The following is a 23,336-nucleotide window of genomic DNA, read 5'->3' as shown; positions in this document are numbered from 1 at the left end:
TTAGGCTCAAATAAATTTGTTAGTCTCTAAGGTGCCACAAGTCCTCCTGTTCTTTTTGCAAAAACAAAATGTCACTTCAATTTTTCCACTGTAATCATTTTATATATACGCAAAATTGAAATTGTCCCATCAAAAATTTCAATTTTGTGGAAACCGTTTTCTGTGAAAATTCCTCACCAGCTCTGTTGGTAGGAACCTATTCTGACACCTACATTTTTGCTTTGTTGCGATGCCTTATGTAAACATGATTTTATATATTAAAGACAGAGAAAAGTAAAGAGTATTCCAAAAATGGTTAAGATAAATCACAATTGGCTTTCATTGAGACAACTTGTGTGGGATCACATGCACAAGGTCTGAATTCAAACACTGCTTTTCTTAAACATATAAGGTCAGATCCTGGCTCCCTTCTGCAGCCCATTGGTGCTTGCTTGGATTTTGCAAAGGGGCAACAAAGTTGAGTATGGGAGAATTGCTGGGTGATGTAGAGCTGCAACGTCAGCTCTCTGCTACCCACCTCACAACCCACAGTATAGGGGCTGTGCTGGGGCCATAGGGGAGTGGCCAGAGCTGTGTGCCATCTTTGGTTACCCTCTGGGCTTTACTGCAGAAGAAGACTGAGTCCTTACATTATAAGTCATTACAGGCACAGCCTCACTGTGTGCAACCTTACTGCGCTTAGCAGAACTGAATTTAAGGACAGACTCTATTCCCAATAGCTTTTTCTGAACTTCTGGAATTCAGTTAATGATTTGTCTGTAAATTAGATTTGCAAATGGCAATTTCCTGTGGTAATGAAGTTAGAGTGTTCTTTATGGTTTATTAGGGCACTAATAAACCACACTCAGCGTGCGATAATGCCACACAGTTAAATTAAAAACTTACTGATGCCGTATAAAATATTTTGCACAATATTTCTTCAGTATTCTTTGGTGTTGTACCCTCTTATTACAAGGCTGATCTTGCTCCGTTCTCTTTAGATATAATTCTGTCTATATAGTTTCTCTATTTGTCTCCCCACATGTTGCAAAAGTAATAGAGCTGGTCAAATACTAGCAAAAAACCTTAATTTGCATTTGGAACTCTGAGCCTAAATTCAGTTTACTGTTGTTTATAGAGTCTTATTTATCATGTACAAGTATCTAGAAAACCACCAGCTATTCAGGAAATGTTAGCAAATCCTGAAATTTCCACAGATTTTAGCGTAAAAGGTCATTTGTCCCAGCCCCCAATACACACATGCACACACAGAGGAAATCCCTTATTTGTTAGGCATTGTTTATTTGTTGTCTATTTACAAACATTCAGATAGCCAATCAGGGAGCAGAAACAAAGCCATGTGCCTTACATGACTAATGCAAATAATGAATAGCTGATCAGATTTTCAGGAGGATTTTGCCCTGCTGAAAATTCTGATTTTTTGTTGAAAATTTTTTTCAACAAAAACTTGACCTTTTCAACGGAAAAACAACACTTTCTGTGAAAATTTAAGTTAGTCAAAAATCCAATTTTCCATCTAGAAACAGTTTTTTGGAAAGTTTTCTAATCAGGCCTAATGAATATCGGTCAGGAAATGCATGCAGTTTGTGAACAACCCATAGCCTGAAAATTACTTACCCAAAACAATCTGGCAATTACCGGGATGAATATATACAGTGAAATCTAGGATTGGCTCACAAAAAAAGGGGTTAAATTTGTAACAAATATGAATTACAAAGAATAATTCAACCAGTACAAATTTCTATCCATTTTGGATGAAAAATGGATCTTAGCTTCTTTAGATTTTATCCTTTTCAAACTCAACTTTAACTGACAACTTGAGCTGTGCGAAATGTTCATCTCAGACCCAGCAACAATGTGAACTCTCTTTGTTTCCGTTCAGTTTACTGAAGGGCTTTCAAAGGTTCCTGAACCTTGAAACTCTGGGCTATTGAGGGCTTCACATCTAAAGCAGGTGATCTTCAGTGCTGTGACATGAGTTGCATTGATCTGCCCTTAGACTGCCTTCTCAATACACCTGAGCTGGACAAACCTCATCTAGATGTTGCCGGCACCCAGTTCCGAGAGGCAAAACAACATCAGGGGTTCGTTACCCGGTGTGCTTCACTCAATAATCACAATGGGGTGGAGAAGCAGGAAAGTTTATTTGAAGCTTCAAAAAGGTACAGGGAGATTAGAATCTCAAATCCTGTACACAGAGCAGGAAGTTACACAGGCTTTTATACATCCTTTCTTCAGCATACTTATCCAATAGCATGCTGCCCTAAGTATCCATATAGCCAGCCAATCCAGTTACCAGCTAGTTCCCTTGTTTTTTGTATCATTTGTTAAACTATACATAAAGCTTCTTTATTCAGCATTGTTTTTCCATATCTGCCCTGTTTGGCCTTGTTTAGTTTCTGGCAGTCTGACTCTGCAACATATTGTTGCAGATCCTCAGCATAACTGCTGCGAGTGCCTCCAGGCGGGGGGGGGGGGGGGGGGGGCAAGGACATTTGGGCCTAGTACGCATAGCTGCTGCGAGTGCCTCCAGGTCGGGGGCGGGGGGCAAGGATACTTGGGCCTAGTGCGAGGGGGCTTCATCGACACTTGTGGTCTTCCATCCCCTTGAGTTACCTAGTGGCCATGCCCAGTGTCCCCAACATAGATGTGAGACATATATTATTTCAGTCTCCATGCCCTTTCAGTCCTTAGTCTTTTAGCTGAGATGGCCATTGGTGCTAATGGATACCAACTGGGGGGGAATTCCGTGTGCAATCTATTTTCATTAGAAAGCTGGGAAGGGAACTGAGATCACTATCTTGATTAGGTTGGCTCCTGACAGAGCTTTATTACAGTCCTGGCCAGTTAATATTCCTCCTGTCCTGTAGGAAGGGAGTGAGTTTTATTTGACAGGAACTCCGTGTTCAACAATTGAATTCACCCTGCAGGAGAACAGGCTATCTGATGAAGTCATTCCAGGGATTTTTTAGAAAATGGTGTTACCAACAAAGTGTTAAAATGTTCGTACCAACCTGGACTTCTCTCCCTCTGCAGGAAGCAAAGGCAGCACATTCAGTGGGAGTTATTTTCTCTCGTTCCTCTGTTTTCATTTTTCTGTAGCCATTGTTTTTCCTCCCCACTCCCAATTCACTCTGTTTACCACCCCCCCCCCCCCTTAAATTATGGAATGGATTCATTCATAAAAGCAACACAGAAAACCACATCTTGGGGTAGATACGGACTAACATGGCTGCTACTCTGGAACCTGAATCTTGGGGTTCTATATGTATTTCCCTCCGTAAGTCTCCTATCAAATCTGCTCAATATAAGATTTTTCTATGCATCAGGCTGAACCTGGGGATAACAGAGAAAACAATTCTTCCTTTCTTCTACTCTTTGTCTGTCTTGCCTAAGACATTCAGGGAAGAAGAGACTATCTCCTATTAAAACTGGTGTGAGATTAAAATCAGGGCATGTGTGTTAGAATGATCATGTAGGTTATTTGGATGTTTTCCCCTGGGTTAGCTGGAATGCTTGTGTAACTCATTGGTCAGTGTGTGTTACCCATACACCTCTGTGTCTGATCCACAAACATTGTAAGTCTGTTACAGGCACTTTAATACATGGGGCTCTCATGCTGTTTAGACTAATGCTTAGCTCTGGAGTCCCCTGGTTCAATTTCTGGTGTTGGCCAAAATGTTATCTATCATACTTATTTGTACTCTTTTTAGTGTGAGGACTCATTGGGTCCCATGAAATTTTACATCTCAGACACACACATTTATTTAATGCAGCCACAATTGTTGATTCCAGGTTCACGGAGAGGAGACATGGAGGAAAGAAATCCTTGCAGCACCCTTAAACTGCAAAGCCTCTTTATTTTGTAGCCAGTGAGAATATATATCAGGTATATTCAAGATAGAGGTATGAAATAAGTATTGATTAATACTGTATAGCAAGGCCTTCAGGCCTCAGACCTAAAGATAGGCTGACAGGAGTAGCCAGCCCACAGGGTTACCATGGGTTGGTATTTGACAGACCTGGCTGTTTTTTTTTTGTGTGGATTTGCTAGTTGCTGGGAAAAAAAATAATCTGCCCTTTTTTCTTTTATGTATGTCTAAAGATTTGCATTACTATCTCAATACACTGCGAAATCTAATGTTAACAGCTTGTGTCTAGCTAAAGATGTTGCAGTGTTCCCACTTCCACAGTTTTAGTAAAAAATGTTATCAATCTTATCTATGGGTGTTCTCTCTCTCTAAGTGGCTGTTGAAGTGGGAGGTGGGGTTGCGGAGTTGCCTCGTGGTTGGGGTTGCAATGGACTTGCCTTGTGGAGGGGATGCCATGGATTTGTGGTTTTTTTGCTTTTCAAAGGTGGTAAGCCTACTAGCCAATGAGTGACCCTATGTCACAAGATGAGACAGTTACACTAATAGATCGTATCAGACGGGTCGCTGTGTTAGTCTGGATCCAGAGTGTCCTGTGGCACCTTATAGACTAACAGACGTATTGGAGCATAAGCTTTTGTGGGTGAATACCCACTTCATCAGATGCATGCATTCACCCACGAAAGCTTATGCTCCAATACGTCTGTGAGTGTATAAGGTGCCACAGGACTCTTTGCCACTAATAGATAGGTTAACTGCCGATATTCAGGACATATCAATTGTATTGTACCAGATAAAGTCGGTTAGAATATTTGGGGGATTTTTGCAAACATAGGGTGTCAGCAATGTGCTAACCATGAGCTATTATGGAGAATGAGTGATGTAAATATTAATAAGTACATGGGGAGCTAACAAGTTAGCCTATGAAAACGGGGCACCGCAAATTATAGTGTGGTGTGGAAATACATATAAGGAAAAGGGGCTGAAACCTTCAGAAATGTGTATGACCCACCGCTAAAAGGTGCACAGTGTAGCTGCTGTTTGTTGGCAGGAGAGAGCTCTCCTGCCAGCAAAAAAACTTCCACCCACTATGAGTGGCAGTGGCTTTGTCAGCAGGAATGTGCACCTGCTGACAAAGCGTTGTCCACACCGGCGCTTTTCATCGGTAGAACTTCTGTCGCTCGGGGCGGTGGTTTTTTAACACCCCTGAACGACAAATGTTTTGCCAATGAAATGCCAGTGTAGACAAGTCTATGTGGAATCTGCTGTATCTAAGCTTGTCATTATACGGAGACGTGCTTCTTACACTAGGCAACTTCCTTTTCCCCCAGGCTATTGCAGACGTTCTCTCCTTGGCTTGATTGAAGGTTATACAGAGTGGACCTAACAGAAAACAGAGATGGCTCAGCAAACACTGTCTCATGCTCTCCTGGAAAGACTGACTCAGCATCATCCAGGAGCCTTGCAAAAGAAACCCTCGCTCCCTCCAGAGGTCTGTGAAAATCTTACTCATTTTAAGACTTACTTCCATTAAGGGACTTGGGGCCTCTTCAGGTCTCAAGGTTAACAGGCTCTTAGGACAGCCAGTGCTTCCTAGTCATCTCTGAAGTTGCTCTTCCAGTGGGATGCAGAACTCTTCCCTTCCCTGTGCTTATGCATTGTTTTCGACACACTGCAGGATTTTTGCAAGCAAGCAAGCACGCTTTACAGGCTTTGCTGAAGTTGGACATTTTCTTTAGTGAATGGATAAGTCAGCAGGAAATGGAGAGCCGGCTGCCATGTCCTGCTACCACAAGGCAGCTTCTCCTGGTCAGGCACCACCATGCCTAGCTTCAGAATTCTGCTCCAGAGCTGCCCATTAATTACAGAGCCCTCCTCAGCTGGAATCTGCATAGCAGGGGTTGGCTGGGCCAGAGAGATGCAGCTTATCAGGAATTCTCATGTCCTCAGTAGGGAATACTTTAGCCCCCCGCCCCAAGATGGCAGGGCTCAGGCTTCGGTCCCCTCTCCTGGGGTCATATAGTAATTTTTGTGCAATGAAGTTCGAGAACTCCTGATCTAGGAGGTTTCAGCTTCACCTCCCTTAAAAAAAAACCAACAACCTTTCTGAAACAGCCCAAGAAATAGCCTCACAGGAAAAGCGGCATCTAGGACTAGCTTACATGGGGAAACAGTTTGCTAAAACATGGAACGCAGATTGGAACAGTATTTCCAGTCCTGCAGGTTGCCTTTCATCTCCGGCAGGTTTACAGTCTAGTCACACGTTTTCCCTAAGAGCTACAGACAACGGTGTTTTCCTGCTGTTCTTAGAGCCAGCTATGACTTTCCAGCAAAGGTAATTTAACCAGACACAAATCTTCTGGAGATTTTAGTAGCAGAACTAGGTGTAGATTTATGACTTCATCTGCCAGTGAAAGTGTTAGCGTTGAACAGTCTGAGTGGCTGCCGAATGATGGATAATCTAATCAGCACTCATTGTTTTTTGGGTTGCTCCTTTCCCATTCTTCTGGTAACAATCTAATCAGGTGACAGTAAAACAATATATGTTTAACAGCATGTTAGGTTCTAGGACACTGCTTGAAAACACAGCGTAAATTCTACTGACTCATCCTGGAAACCATTCTAGATGGGTCTATTAGCTCCAACACAAGATAGAAAATGGCTTGAGTGCCTATAGGTGGAATAACAGAGGAGTCCAGCAAGGAGAAATCCAAGAATCAGCCAAGCCCAGGAGCAAACTCCATCAGGAACTGTGCTCTTGTTGCTGTTTAAGTTAACGATAAAGGGGAACTGCAGGAAATTTAAGTTTGGACTCTATCCTGTGTTAGGAACATGCTGCAAACCCCATCTGCTTATAGTGGATTAGACTCTCAAGATAGGTTACAGCCCCTTTATGCCACTCAGGTGATGCAAAGGGTTTTGATTATCCAGCTGCAAACAGGAAGCAGAAAATTCCTGTCAGAGGACTGCCCCTGGCCCATCCCTTCTCACTGCAGAGGGTACACTGGGGGCATGGAGGGAGTATGGTGATGTTCCATTAGGCTGGGGCTACCTCAGATGACACCAGGTCCACTATAGATCCTATGCTATAATGGCAGAACTTATAGCTTCCCAAGAGCAGCTGTCAGCATTATCAGGATGGCTGTGAGAATCAGGGATCATAGAATCATAGAATATCGGAGTTGGAAGGGACTTCAGGAGGTCATCTAGTCCAACCCCCTGCTCAAAGCAGGACCAATCCCCCAACTAAATCATCCCAGCCAGGGCTTTGTCAAGCCTGACCTTAAAAACCAAAAAGGAAGGAGATTCCACCACCTCCCTAGGTAACGTATTCCAATGCTTCACCACCCTCCTAGTGAAAAAGTTTTTCCTAATATCCAACCTAAACCTCCCCCACTGCCACTTGAGACCATTACTCCTTGTTCTGTCATCTGCTACCACTGAGAACAGTCTAGATTCATCCTCTTTGGAACCCCCTATCAGGTAGTTGAAAGCAGCTATCAAATCCCCCCTCACTCTTCTCTTCTGCAGACTAAACAATCCCAGTTCCCTCAGCCTCTCCTCATAAGTCGGATCCCTCACCCTCTCCCTGTGGAGCACTGGTGCAAGAGAGAATCTGCCCCCAGTGTGGCTTTCTGACCTCTGAGTAGGCTATACAGTGTCATGGCTACATGGGTAAATTAACATCCCTTCCCCATGGCCAAAGCAGAGCAATTTGGAGGGATATTTTTACCTCTCTCAGAGTTGTAATTGTTCCCACCTTTTTTCTCTCAGCTGAACTCCAGTTTCCTGAGTGACCCTGCAGGGCCCAAGGAAGTGTAAATGGAATATGAGAAAGATGCAGTTCAAAACGGTGGCCAACCACTTAAAAAAATCAGAAGTATTTGGTCACTCTCCAAGCTGCGGAAGCAGCTTCATATATACAATCTGCAGCACCATGGCTGAATGATCTGAGCTGACCGAGGTGCTGGACTGAACCCAAGAATCATTTGAGCCATGTGGAACATTTAGACCTCTCTTAATGGTGCAAACAGACTTCAATCTTCCAGGAGGCCTCATGGTCAGCCCTTGTTAGCACCTAGGAGCTGCTGATTGATGCATGAACAGTCTGTCAGCAAGCATCGCTAAACAGGAACTTTAAGAAAGAAAAACATTGTGGAGATAAATCAATATTTTTCATATCATGAGTCGTATGTGCTTATGCAGGTTCTTTTTGCCATGAGCAGAGATTCAATTATGTATAGTTTAGGGGGGTACTTGTGTGTCCCTTGCCAACATTCAAAGGGAGTAGGACCGGGAGGAGAGAGAGAGAATATCTTGGAAGTGACCTTTCTGTCTCCAAGCAACTGAGACTCTGTTAACGACAGCTGGGCTAACCTAAGATTGTAAATCAATTTTTGATTACCTTCACCTGTGAAAGTATTACTGCTTAGGCTAGTGCAAGTGATAAAGTAGCTTAACAACTGGCCTGGACAAAGCAAGTGATTTTAATAGATGCAATGCTATCTTCTTCAAAGGGTGATAATAAGGTGATATCACCGAGCCTGTTGAGTGTGAGGGCATCTATCTGCCTAGCACTGATATACGCAGTCCTATCTGAATTTCTCCAAGGGCTAGAAATAACATGAACTTTTCTTGCTGCTCTTCCCCACCCCCCATTGCTTTCCGAACATCCCAATAGCTACATCTGCTGGCCCTTTAGTTGTGGTTTGTTTGTTCCCCTAGAGCTGGACATTTTAACCTTGCTGCTTATGAAGAGCCATGTTGGTATCTGAAAGAATGTTGACACCCTACTGATGATTCATTGCCCAAGCTGACACAAATTGATGGAAATTGCAGGTTAGCGCACTCCCACCATATGAAATTGCTTTATCAAAGCACAAACCAGTGCAGGAAAAAAAAAATATATATTTATGTATCTTCCTCCACCAAGTTCCTCCCAGACAGATCTTTACTCCGAGGTTTAAAGTGTTAAGTACGCCTGAAGGTAATCACTGCTGAGTGTGAAGTCAATGAAAGGAAGTACTGAACAATCCTGACTTGACTTTCAAACGTGCTGAACAACTGCCACTTCCCTGGGTGTCAGTGGGATTTCTAAGGGATCAGCACTTCAAATAGCCACTGTTGAACATATTAACTACACAAATAGCTTAGGTGAAAAAGTTGTTCTGAACCAAACAGGTTCTAGCACTCCTGGGACCTGAAATGAGATTGCAGCTTTATCCTGTGCTCTGTATCACAGTGGTGCTGATAATACATAACTCAGAATTAGGCAGGGTTTGGGTGGCCTGGGGGTGGGGAGATTGGTACTGGGATGAAGCATTTCAAATCCTACTGAGGTTGGTAGCAACCCAAAATGCATATTATACCCATATTTGCTGGGTATAACAGGTATGACCAATTTATCCATCTTTAATCTTATCTCATGTGTATTTATTGATGATTTTAAGGTGGTAGCTTCTATTAATCTGTAACTCCAGGCCTACACTCTTGAATACATGTCTGAACTATTCATGTCAAGCTGTGATTGAAATGCTGATTGAGTCTCCTTCCAGAAAGATGTTACTTAGATCTTTAACAATGCAAGAGACTAGCTAATGGAAATATATGCAAATACTTGTCCATCTATATAATCTGACGTGTCAACATATTTATACAGCCCTGTCACCATAGCTTCTGAGTGCCTTTTGTTTAATTTAGCTCTAGCCCAGTAAAGAGAGGGTTAATCAGTACACTTGTGGAGGATTTGTTGTGCTGTACATCACGGTGACGCTCTCTCTGGTGTTCTTTATAACCAGGAGGACAAGATCCAATGGGATCTCTCGCCCTTCTTTGCTTGCTCCCATGGCATTGAAAATGGGGTTTCATCTGCTATGCCTAGAAACCACTCCCTCAGGGTATTGGTTAGATGGGTGACCACATGTTGCTACTGAGTCCACTGTAACTACTAACGTATACAAACAGACCTGTCTCTATGTCACTTTGACCTCCCACCCCATTGGTCTCTTTACTCCTCTCTTGATTATGGTCTAAGCCCTTCCCCACCCTATCTGACCTCAGAACCTACCATCCCTGACTTGCTAATCTTGGTCTTCCAGTCTTGGCCTCTCACCTGGCATTCTGCAGCTAAGAGCCACTCTCTCACTTTTGCTCCCTCATCAATCAGAGACATGCTGTGTGGCAAAGGCACTGAGGCCGTTCTTCTCTTTAAAATTCACATGCAAAAGTTTGTTTTCTCTTTAGCTTGTGCCTGAGTTTCTCTTTCGAGTATTTGAGAGCCTTTGTAGGAAGGGGAATATAGATAAATTGCATGATACTGCACTGATGCACCCTCTTCATTCTTCTGTGGAGTCTCTTAAAACAACATACACATCATTCAGCAACCCCCCGAGGCTCCCTTCTCAGAACCCATTCGTTCAAACTGTTCTTGAGCTGATGTCCTCTGTCACCTGGGCATGTGTGTGCTGGAACTTAAGACCTCAGAACTGGATTTGCATCCTAGAGTGCATCTTCCGATCCATCCCAGCAGTGACTCCATGCTCAGAATATGGGTGGGTGATGCTGAAAGAAAAATGGACTGACAAGTGGAGTGTGTATTCAATTTTTCTTCTCTTTCTGGCCTCTTAATATTATGGAATGGATGAATAGGACTCATTGACTGTAAAGGCCAAGAGCAGAGACTGTGTGTATTAGCTCTAAGCACAGGAGTGATTCATCAAACCATTTTGTTTGAAGGTCAGACCCTGATTCATGCTTCTGCAATAGACTTAATCCCTGTGGACCAGATCCTGGGAAGTTCGGAGCACCTGAAAGTTCCCTTGATGTCAGTGGGACCTGAAGGTGCTCATTAGTTGCTCTGTACATTGCAGACTTTGCATGTGGTCTTGTCAGACAATCAACTTCCCAGCAACCTTTTTGGGAAAAAACCCTAATTCTTAACTTCAGTTCCCATAAATGCAATCAGAGATGAGTCTGTACCTGTTAATGAGGGAGGAACTTCATTAACTTGCCCTTTCTGTACTGAACTGCACCTTTTTGAAGTCTCTAAATCTGTTTGGTCTGCAAAATTGGCTGGAGATCTCATGAGAACCAGCTCTATCATGAGATTTCTGGTAAGCCCTGCTTCCAGTCAAGCCTGAAATACTGTCAGAGCAACCTGTTTCATGCCTGCAACCAGGAAATGCAGAGGCAGGTGAAAATGAGATGAAAAAAGAAGGACTTCTCATTTGATCTGGCCCTGTTCATCTTTCCCTGTTGTCAATATAGGTCATGTAGTAGCAATGGTACCTCTGAACTCCATGGGTAAGTCCCATCTTGGGATGCAATCAGTGGACTGCTGGAGGGAGAAGGTGCTGAAGTCAGGGCCGGCTTTGAAGGCCTCCGAATCTCGTGACTGCAAGTCTGCTAATATTTTGGTGGATTGCCCACTTTTGCGTCCTGCAATGCTGATGCTGTTGATAGGGCATCGTAGAGTCTTTTGCAGGAGGCAGCTTTTAACTAGGTGCAGAGGTGGTGTTTCTGCTATGCTACATAATGCAATATCTGCTTGTTTCTTAGAGACAGCTGATCCACTCCGATACATAACAGGGGCAGGTCACAAGCAGGCAGTGAATGGAGTCAGAATCTGGGGGAAGTGGGAACGAGGATGCTGTCCTGTCTCTGCTACAGTGCAGATGAGCAAATAGTGTCTTTTCTCCAGCTAGCTGGCCTGCCACTCTGGTTCAGAAGTTTCTGCTCTCAGGATAAAGAGAGGCCTTTTCAGCTAACGGGAACTACATATCCCAGAAGCCTTTGAGAACAGCCCTGAAGGTTCTGTATTCATTGTTTTTGTGGATTTTGAGCCACATTCATATCTATTGATAATGCTAAATTCTTGACTGTCATCACCAAACAAAGATATCCTTTTGGAGGAGGCCAATGAACCCCAGGATTGCTTTGACTTTTGTTGTTGTGGATGGTTTTAGCACGATCATCTCTGCTTCTTAAACAAGAACTCTTTAAAATTATTTTTCTACCATATTGTGTCTGGATGATGTACCCTGGAGGCTGCTGTTTGCATCTGAAGAAATACTCTCAAAATGAGTTTGACAGCCATGCTACTCACAGGGAAAAAAAGTCACCCATGCAAAATTACTGCTGCTCATTGATGTTGATCTGTCAGGAGATACTGAGCCCCAATCCAGTGTTTGAATATGCTCATGGGTCCCTGCAGCTGGAACACACATTTGCGAGCAGTTTTAGAGTGCCCTCTTCTCATCTCGACCTACCTGGCATGGAATTCTAACAATCAAGTAAGTAATTAACACCAGTACTAACACTGTTTAATGCTTTTCTCATACCTGACATCTCAAAGTGCCTGAGTGCTTTACAAAACATATACAATGTGACACCAATGACATGCAGCCACCTCTGGGGTAAATGGTATCTGCTAACTAGTGCATTGCTTGCTGCACAACAACAATAGAGAAGGGGAAATTTTAGCGAGGAGTAGGGAACTGTGACATGGGATCTTTAAATACCTATGGAGAACAGACATGATCTAGTATTCTAACATCTTATTGAGAAGCCTCCCACACAGTAAACCACTTGGTACTTTGTTTATCTACTGCAAGGATATAGGACTGAGTCAACGCTGTCAGGATTTTTACTACTGGAGGCTATTATAATCCTAACATAGATCTTCCAAGCCCTATTGTTCTCAACAACAAGAAATAATAGCTTGTATATTTAGAATCATAGAATATCAGGGTTGGAAGGGACCTCAGGAGGTCATCTAGTCCAACCCCCTGCTCAAAGCAGGACCAATCCCCAACTAAATCATCCTAGCCATTTCCTATACAGTAGTAGCAAAGAAATGCTTTGGCCTTTAATCAGAATCTGAATGAAAGCCAATCATCTTCCTTCAGACTCCTGCTGTCTCGCATCTCCAATGACAAAGGGTTAACTCATGATCCGAGGTATTTATACACATGTCAAACATGTTGCTGAACTATCAGAGGTTATTCGGAGCCAAACATATTTCTAAAGTGCAGTGTGGAGGAGATAATAAAGAAAGGAAGTGACCCAGATCAATTAGAAGTTCTTCACTGAAAGCCATGAAGCAGCTTCATGACATGTCCTCACACACACACACACACACACACACACGCACAGAAAGTTATATGAAAACTGCAGTTTGCAACATTGCCTGCAGCTGCTTTTCTCAGCACAACAAATTTACCCCCTTAAAAAAGATAAAAGAAAAAAATTTCCAACCAATTATATCTCAGCCTGCATTTCCATGTTTTCTCCTCTAGATGACACTGTCTCTACTTGGAATCCAGAGCTGGAATACCAGGCGTCATTCAATATTAGCAAAGTCATGTGGGAGAAAATTGCATAGCACCTGCATGCGCTATTCTTGTTTCCAGCCATTTCCACACAGTTCAGAGACTCACTTATTTGAGGACTAAAATTCTCTGAATCTCAGTGATCTCAATAAATAGAATTTAAGATGTGAGCAAAAATGTACAGATGTTATTTTTTAAAATAATCTTTTGAGTTATCTAGCACTTTTTTCAAGTATCATGGGGCTGAATTCTGCTCAGTAACTTACAACCCTGGGGCAAACCAAATTATTTCAATTAAGTTGCCGGGGGATGTAAGTCAATCTAAAATTGGGCTAATGTTGCTTACAAGTTAGAAAAATAAAACAAACCCAAACTAGATGTTCACAGAAGAAGTGTGTTCTATTTAGATTTTAAAACAAGAGAGTCAATTCACCGGGTCTCTCTGGGGACATAGAATTCAACCAACAAAGGATCTGAAACTCAGATCTGATTCTGATCTCACTGGAACTCATTTGATTTCACCAAAGTTACAGCAACATAAAGTAAACGGGATCAGAATCAGTCTCTTGGTATGTGGAATATGCAAATGGTATGAATGGATTAATTAGCAATAAATCATGACACAAGAAACAGGATCTCACTGGGGAATAAACAAATGTAGCTCCTTTTAATGAACATCTTACCAGTCAGCAACAGAACTTTAAAGCCTCTTTTTCTTTTCATGGGTAAGCAGCTTAAGGGCCAAATTTTGTTCTCCATTTCATTGGTAACAGTAGAATTTGATCCATTGGATTTCAATGGAATTGCTCCAGGATAACAGAGAAGAATTTATACCTGGAAGATAGAGAGGCTAATTCAATGCACTTTAAAGCTATTGGGTGTCTTTCCACTGACATCAGTGGACTTTGAATGAGCACGATGGTCTGGAATTGTCTGTAAAGATGGGAGGGAGTCATGACGCTGTTGAATAATTGAAATGTGAGCTAGTCAATCTGTGGATCTAAATTTCAGTGGTGGAAAGGGTTAAACATTTGTAGACATACACGTGGATGGGTGTGATGGAGAAGCTTAGTCTTGGAGAAGACTCCCAGGTGAGGTGCCGCATTACTAGGAAATACAGTAAAAATTAGCCATAAGAAAATTTCTCAATTTCTCATGCGTGTCTGGGGCGGGGGGGGGGGGGGGGTATTTGTTGCTCATTCCCTCCTGTGCACTGCAACTTCTGCATTGCAGTGTCATAAGGCCAATATCGGCCCAGGTGTCTACAAACTGCTCATAATTTTGCTCTGTGTAATGAACAAACTTTTCCTCCCTGAAATGGAATTCATTTGGCTTTATTTACCTAGATATACATATTGCAGATGTTTGGATTTCATTCAGTTTTCACAGTCAGAGTAACTGGGTCAGTTTAGTTTCTAGCTTATGTTCATGCAGGCAGAATTCTGAGTGATTACAGCAGATTTTTTGTAACTGGGTGCAATGGGATGAAGAACAATTCAGGGTGAATATTGGGGTGCAGGAGGGGGGAGAGCAGGAGTTACCCAAGAGTGAGGTCTAACGAAAGTGTGTGCAACAATCTTCATAGCAATGTGTTCGAAGACCTATAGCTTAAGCTATTTAGAACTGGACTAGACAAAACCCTTGAGACTTCACTCTGGGAGCAGTCCTGCAGCCATAGCATCTTTCCATGATTCTGGGAAAGAAAAAAAAAGTAGAAAGAAAGTGGCAGTGGATAAAAGAGGAAGAAAGCACCTCCCTTTTGGAGACTCAGTTGAAACTAACTCAACCATCTTCAGGAGATGCTTTGTCTCTCTAAACTGAAGCTTTGGGGAAAGGCCACAGAGCTGTCTCTTCCCACAAAGAACTGAAAATTGAGGGGAGCAGCCTAGGAAAATATTGGAGATGGCTAAGCTGCATCTGCGGGTCCTGTGGTGACTGTTCCTGCCCAGACAAGCACAAACTCAAGAGCAAATGGTGCCCATGGTTATACATATGATACACAACAATGCAGAATTTGTCACCCTGGGTCAAATTCATACCTGATCTGTCTCCGTTGACGTCACTGACATCATCCCAGGGATGGATTTTGCCCCTACATATATATCTCATAGGAACAAAAATATGCTCCTTCCTTTCTTTTCAATGGTTGATGTATTCCTTCCTTTTCTCAAGGTTTTTATTCTCTCAAATTATGCCCTTTCAAATTCTCTGGTTTGAAGGTGAGTAATAAGCCTGCAGTCTCTCCTATCAGCATGCTATCCACCCCTATAAATACTCTTGACTAGCTTGCATGTGTCAAAGAAGTGCTGGCTCTTATCCCATTACCGTACATCCTCTCAGTCTCCAGATGGATTCACAGGAGCATCCACAATTCTACAGTAACTTGGAAGAGAAAAACACCAGTGTTACATTCTGAAGACATTCTCTTCCCCTTGTGGGAGGGGATATTGTGGGTGTTTGAGTAAAACAACAAGGATGTCCCCTCACTTCTCTCCCCACAAGTTATTTTTTGAAGCTGCCATGTGTACTGCCAGGTCTGGATTCACAATGTATTGCTGAATCTGCAGTAAGGAAGGGATTTGGGAGAAGTTGTGGGAGAATCTGGGGCGATGGTCTCTTGCAAGCCCCCTGTGACGCTGCACCCCATATTCTTCATAAGCATATTATTATAATAGAATCATAGATATAATTATGATATAATTATAGCATAATTATGATGCATTTTGTACAAGACGGGTCATGTGAGGTGTCATTGGAAAAGTTATGATTTGCTGAATATGATTATCCTATTTGTATGCATGTATAATTTATGTATCTAAAGTTTTTAATATTGACTCTGTATCTTTACAGAACTGTACTGGGGGAAGTGCTAGACCCAGGCTAAAGGGATTTCTAGCCTGTGTATGAAGACCTGAGAAACCCACGCTGTAAAGCTAATGCAGCTTGTGCCTTAAGAATCTACAAGTCTACCTGTACCATCAGCTAGGGTGAGAATCTGCTATTCATATCCAATCTATCTAGTATATTAAGCTTAGGTTGCATTTTCTTTATTTGCTAGGTAATCTGCTTTGATCCGTTTGCTATCACTTATAATCACTTAAAATCTATCATTTGTAGTTAATAAACTTGTTTTGCTTTATCTGAACCAGTGAGCTCGGAGTGAAGTGTGTGGGAATCTTAGCTCAGAGGGGCTGTTGCATATTCCTCTCCACATTGAGGGGGAGGTGAACTGGACAATAAATTCATACTGGTTGGGGTTTGGACCAGGGCAGGATGGAGCGCTGTGGGGTCCTAGGCTGGTCAGAGAGCCTGCATGTAACTGCAGCTGTGTTTGTCCACCTGCTGGATGGAAGTGTAAGACCAGAAGTGTGTCTGCAGCTTGTCACAGCAGCACAGTGTGAGAGGAAGCCCAGGCAGGTGAGTCAAAGGGCTCAGCGGTACCCCAGTTTCAGGTGGCACCCCAGGGGGAACCCGTCATGCTCCGGTCAGAATTCTTCCTTTAGCTTGCAGTTCACATAAGCCTAGCTCTCACTGATCCTAGTCTCCCCAGCAATGTGTCCCCTTGCTGTTCAATATACATACAGGAAACAAATGGCTTCCTGCTGTATTTGCTTATAATGAGACAGATCGGCTTGAGTTTTCTTCTTTCAGGGCTTTCTCCCCCTGCTCACAAATTCCATCCTAAGCATTTCAATTCTGTCTCTACACCAACCTAATATTTCCCTGTTCAGTGAAGTTGACATGTTGGCCTGGAGACACTCAAGGCCTCTTCCGTCAGCACGGAAGCATTTAACTCCGAACTCTGTGCAGAAGGCTTATTAAAATGTTTGATCCATCTGTTCTGGGAGGCTCAGTGAAGCTACAGCCAGTATCTTTCTCTTCTGGATTCCTGCCACACCAGACTGCTGGACCAAAGCTTTTAATTTCAGAAATACATAGAAATGGTGTTTCCATCCCACAGCAAGGGGCAGGCACCTACCGCTGTCTGTCACCTGTGTATACAAGCAGAGAAAACCAGTTTGGCAGACTTTCTTACTTGGGCTTTTACAGAACAGACGGGGCACTAAGATGCTGGGCCAATACTACCATGTGGTACCCAAAAGAGCAAGGAAAACTCACCTTTACTTAAATGTTGTTGCTCTTAATTACACAGGAAATCTGAAGCTTTGTTTCATAGAATCATAGAATATCAGGATTGGAAGGACCTCAGGAGATCATGTAGTCCAACCCCCTGCTCAAAGCAGGACCAGTCCCCCAACTAAATCATCCCAGCCAGGGCTTTGTCAAGCCTGACCTTAAAAACCAAAAAGGAAGGAGATTCCACCACCTCCCTAGGTAACGCATTCCAGTGCTTCACCACCGTCCTAGTGAAAAAGTTTTTCCTAATATCCAACCTAAACCTCCCCCACTGCAACTTGAGACCATTACTCCTCGTTCTGTCATCTGACCTCCCCCGATCGCCAAGAGTTTTCAAAGATAATGTCCAATGGCTCTGCAATCACATCTGCCAACTCCTTTAGCACTCTCGGATGCAGTGCATCTGGCCCCATGGACTTGTGCTCGTCAAGCTTTTCTAAATAGTCCCGAACCACTTCTTTCTCCACAGAGGGCTGGTCACCTCCTCCCCATGCTGTGCTGCCCAGTGCAGCAGTCTGGGAGCTGACCCTGTTCGTGAAGAGAGAGGCAAAAAAAGCATTGAGTACATTAGCTTTTTCCACATCCTCTGTCACTAGGTTGCCTCCCTCATTCAGTAAGGGGCCCACACTTTCCTTGACTTTCTTCTTGTTGCTAACATACCTGAAGAAACCCTTCTTGTTACTCTTAACATCTCTTGCTAGCTGCACCTCCACATGTGATTTGGCCTTCCTGATTTCACTCCTGCATGCCCGAGCAATATTTTTATACTCTTCCCTGGTCATTTGTCCAATCTTCCACTTCTTGTAAGCTTCTTTTTTGTGTTTAAGATCAGCAAGGATTTCACTGATAAGCAAGCTGGTCGCTTGCCATATTTACTATTCTTTCAAGACATCGGGATGGTTTGTCCCTGTAACCTCAATAAGGATTCTTTAAAATACAGCCAGCTCTCCTGGACTCCTTTCCCTCTCATGTTATTCTCCCAGAGGATCCTGCCCATCAGTTCCCTGAGGTTGTCAAAGTCTGCTTTTCTGACGTCCAGGGTCCATATTCTGCTGCTCTCCTTTCTTCCCTGTGTCAGGATCCTGAACTCGACCATCTCATGGTCACTGCCTCCCAGGTTCCCCTCCACTTTTGCTTCCCCTTCTAATTCTTCCTGGTTTGTGAGCAGCAGGTCAAGAAGAACTCTGCCCCTAGTTGGTTCCTCCAGCACTTGCACCAGGAAATTGTCCCCTACACTTTCCAAAAACTTCCTGGATTGTCTGTGCACCACTGTATTGCTCTCCCAGCAGATATCAGGGTGATTGAAGTCTCCCATAAGAACCAGAGCCTGTGATCTAGTAACTTCCATTAGTTGCCAGAAGAAAACCTCGTCCTCCTCATCCCCCTGATCCGGTGGTCTATAGCAGACTCCCACCATGATATCACCCCTGTTGCTCACGTTTCTAAACTTAATCCAGAGTCTCTCAGGTTTTTCTGCAGGTTCATATCGGAGGGCTGAGCAGTCATACTGCTCTCTTTCATACAATGCAACTCCCCCACCTTTTCTGCCCTGCCTGTCCTTCCTGAACAGCTTATATCCATCCATGACAGTACTCCAGTCATGTGAGTTATCCCACCAAGTCTGTGTTTCCCATAATGCCTCCCCTTTTCTCCTTTTATTATGAGAGATTCATAGCAGGATGCTTCCGAGAGAGCCAACACAGTGGAATGAATCTCCTCTGTGTGTGCCTTAAAGGGACCCTGGACAGCTGTTCCCTTTCCATCAGCCCTGTGAAGATAGAGTGTGTCTGCATGCAAGAGAGAGAGAGAGAGATGCAAGTGAGGTGGCTGGAGGCCTGGAGAGGGAATGGTTTATTACTTTAAATGGACACTGGAGATGGACCTGTCTCATTAAGCTGAGGTCCAGGATCAGATCCACATCCAATTTCTCTGTGTCAATCTGAGGTCCCAGTTGAGCTTATTATGGAGTAAGACCAGAGTCATCTTCACGATTGCTGCTGTTAATTGCTGACTGTCAAAAAAACAACAAACAAACAAACAAAAAGGTCTGAGGGCTGTACAGGTAATAAATAGACAGTCTGTCACCTTGAGGACCTCACAGCTTAATGGGAAGATAGAGAAGATAAAGCTCCGAGTTGGAGTGCTCTCTAAGACAGGGGTGGGTGGGACAAGAGATGAATAAGGCTTAAGCAACACAGCTCACACAGAGCTGCCAAAGGTTGGAACTCATGGATGATATAATGATAGCCACAAACACAAGCATCCTGGTGCCACTGACCCAACCCAGGTCATCCGAAAGCTACACGCAGGTGACAGTGCCTGGGACTCAAATCTCCTATTGTCCAATTATCAGTCTCTGGACAATGGCGTAATTGACTCTGTTTAGCTTTGATCTCCTCCACTGCCCCTGCCTTCCTGTCACCATTGTGTCCTTTCATTCTCTCTCAGCCTCTATGTGGTACTGCCTGTTCCTCCTGCCTGTTGCTGGGTGACCACTGAGGTTTCCTGCTGGAGCTGTGCATGGTAGTGATTTTGCAGTAGATATAGTGGCCAGCATTTGACCATGCTCTTCTCCTCTACTCAAGTTGTCCCTGAGCTGTCTTCGCAGCCACTATTTTTAGTGCTTTCCAGGGACAGGTGACATACCGAGGGCTCAACTTCCTGGGTAGATTAATTTTATTGCATTTTCCTCCAAATGTTTATTTAATTGCAGTTGGGGTGCAAGTTAGCCAAAAATCAATCACTGCAAAGATCACTGTTCATTTGATTAGGTGTCCGGTTAACACAATGCAACAAGGAATCAGACATTTTGGGGTTATAAGATACTCCATTGTGATACTGACAGAGTGTGAAAATTCATACCAAATGGGATGTGCTTCCATAAAAGCAGCATCTCCAGAAGTGTTGTGTGTTGCACACACAATTATTCCTCAAAAAAAGTTTCCAAATTTCTGATCAATAAAATCCTCCAAAGCGACTGCTTCTATACTCCCCTCTACAGGTAGGGAAAAGACACATCTTGCTAATACAAGTTTCATAGATTCCAAGCCAGAAGGGACCATTATGATCTAATCTGGCCTCCTGTAGAACGCAGGCCATAGAACCTCTACAGAATCATTCCTAGAGCAGAGCTTTTAGAAAAACATCCAATCTTGATTTTAAAATGTCAGTGATGGAGACTCCACCGTAAGCCTCGGGAAGTTCTTCCAAGGGTTAGTTAAAACTGTTAACTCTCACTGTTAAAAAATTTACATCTTATTTCCAGTCTGAATTTGTCTAGCTTCAACTTCCAGCCATTGGATCATGTTAGACCTTTCTCTGCTAGACTGAAGAGCCCATTATCAAATATTTGTTCCCCATGTAAATACTTACAGACTGTAATCAAGTCACCCCTTAACCTTCTCTTTGTTAAGCTAAATAGATTGAGCTCCTTGAGTCTATCACTATAAGGCAGGTTTTCTAGTCTTTTAATCATACTCATGCATCCCTTCTGAACCCTCTCCAATTTATTAACATTCTTTTTGAACAGTGGACATCAGAACTGGACACAGTATTCCAGCAGAAGTTGCACCAGTGCCAAATACAGAGGTGAAATAACCTCTTTACTCCTACTTGAGATTCCTCTGTTAATGCATCCAAGGATTGCATTAGCCCTTTTGGCCAGACTGTTGCACTGAGAGCTCATGTTCAATTGATTATCCACCAGGACTTCCAAATATTTTTCAGAGTCACTGCTTCCCAGCACAGAGTCCCTCCAGCCTACATTTTTTGTTTCTAGCCGTATTATTATTAGCTGTCAGATTTAGCTGTATTAAAACACATTTTATTTGCTTGCATCCAGCTGACCAAACGACCTGGATTGATCTGTATCAGTGACCTGCCCTCTTCAGTATTTACCACTCCCCCAGTTTTTGTGTCATTTGCAAACCTCATCAGTGATGGTTTTATGTTTTCTTCCAGGTCATTGACAGAAGTGCTAAATAGCGTAGATCCAAGAATTGATCCCTGAGGGACCCCACTTGAACCATACACGCTTGATGATTGCCCTTTTACAATTACATTTTGAGATCTATCAGTTAAACAGTTTTTAATCCATGTAATGTGTGCCATGTTAATTTTATATCATTCTATTTTTTAAAATCAAAATGTACCAAGTCAAATATCTTACAGAAGTCTAAGTATGTTACATCAACAGTATTCCTTTGTCAACCAAACTTGTAATCTCATCAAAAAAGATATCAAGTTAATTCTTGTCAAACTATTTTCCATAAACCCATGTTGATCAGCGTTACCCTCATTCTATTCTTTATTAATTGAGTAACATATCAGCCACTCCATTATCTTGCCCAGAATCAGTGTCAGACTGATAGACCTACAATTGCCCAGGTTATCCTGTTTACCCTTTTTATATATTGGTACACCATTAGCTTTCCTGAGTATAACCCTGGTTTTTTGATTCCCTGAATCTTCATGAAGCCCTTTACAAAAGTATTTTTTCCCTAGTGAATTGCATGCTACTTACAGGTGCTGGACTCATGATATTTAGAAGTGAAATCTTCTGTTTTTCTTCAGGCAGTAACAGTGTCATCTTCCCCCTTGCTGACTTGCCAATGTGACTATTCACTGATACAGATGGACCGTATCTAGGGATGAGAACGTAATTCAAGCTCCATGACCATTTGGCCTATGGCCTTGGATAAAACTGCCAACGTGGAGTCCCATTGGTGCTAAGTGTGGTGGGTTTGAGGTGGAGAATGTGGGACGGGATAAGATTTTTTGGGGTGTTGAAATTTCCCTTGGAAATTGGACTAAGACCATCAACTTATTTCATAAAGGCCACAAGACAGCAAAGAAGAGGTTGCCAACCTGGCCTAGATACAACTAAGAACACAGATGTGAAAGACTCTGTATCCTCTTCCCTCTGAGATATCCATTCCCTCTTACTCGAGACATATCAAACTGTGATGCTTCATCTCAAGGATAAACAGCAAACCAGAATACCTTTGAGAAACCTGTCTGGACAGCGTAAACCCACTGAAGCATCTTTCAGAGAGGAAGCTTAACATGACAAGACTCCACATGATTGTCCCAGATGATGCAACTGGCCGATCCTGTTTAAAGTCCTGATTGCATGGAGTGAAAAATACTTATTGCTCTAACACACCGGCTATATGAGTTTATCTGCTTGATGATGGTAGAATTTGCTCCCCTAACTGGACTTTGGAAATTATTGAGACATTAAGGAAAATACTGTGTTGTTCAATTGTATTTCTCTCCCAGAAAGTGTCAGTGTGTTGTAGTTCTTGGTGGCATTTAGGACAAGGGAACCTCTTTCTCACTCTCTATTTGTGTGTGTGTGTGTTTATTATTGCCTAAATGAGAGCAAGGAAAAATCTCAATACTGCTATGTAAATTATGAGGCAATATTTAAGTATACCATCTAACACCTCCTTTAAATGGGGACTTAACATTACAGTTCAAGCATATACACAGAGACAGAGGCTTCTGTTGCCCGAGATATATTTGTTTGTTTGTTTTAGGGGTAAAAGAATGGTATGTTTTACAGATACAGCTATTAACGATCAAGATTGCCCAAAGGCAGCAGCAGGTTCATTTAAAATGCAAATAAGCTTCCACAGCATTCAGTTGTTTAGATTCTACAGGCTTCTGTTATGTGGAATCAGTGGAGATTTTACATGGCATAGCTGTATAACTAACAACATTTCCTGCTCAGTTCAGTTATGATCAATTGGGAATGTTCACCCTTGGGGTCTGAGAGCCTCTGTCCAGACTGGAGCTTCTGTTTTGTCATACAAGGGGGTAATTAATAGGGAGGAGGGATAACTCAGTGGTTTGAGCATTGGCCTGCTAAACCCAGGGTTGTGAGTTCAATCCTTGAAGGGGCCATTTAGGGATCTGGGGCAAAAATTGGGGATTGGTCCTGCTTTGAGCAGGGGGTTGGACTAGATGACCTCCTGAGGTCCCTTCCAACCCTGATATT

At 42.9% G+C, this 23,336-nt stretch overlaps 1 long non-coding RNA gene across 1 annotated transcript; it reads left to right on the top strand.

The window, feature by feature from the left end:
- The first annotated feature begins 11,637 nt into the window (after window positions 1-11,637).
- On the top strand, window positions 11,638-22,645 carry LOC142073069 (uncharacterized). The gene is made up of 3 exons (XR_012669758.1): window positions 11,638-12,160; window positions 16,049-16,185; window positions 21,908-22,645. It is a non-coding gene; the product is annotated as an uncharacterized LOC142073069 (long non-coding RNA).
- The last annotated feature ends 691 nt before the right edge of the window (window positions 22,646-23,336 follow it).

The sequence above is a fragment of the Caretta caretta genome, chromosome 8 (assembly GCF_965140235.1).
Source record: "Caretta caretta isolate rCarCar2 chromosome 8, rCarCar1.hap1, whole genome shotgun sequence".
Classification (NCBI taxonomy): domain Eukaryota; kingdom Metazoa; phylum Chordata; order Testudines; family Cheloniidae; genus Caretta; species Caretta caretta.
This window is presented reverse-complemented; position numbering and strand designations above follow the sequence as displayed.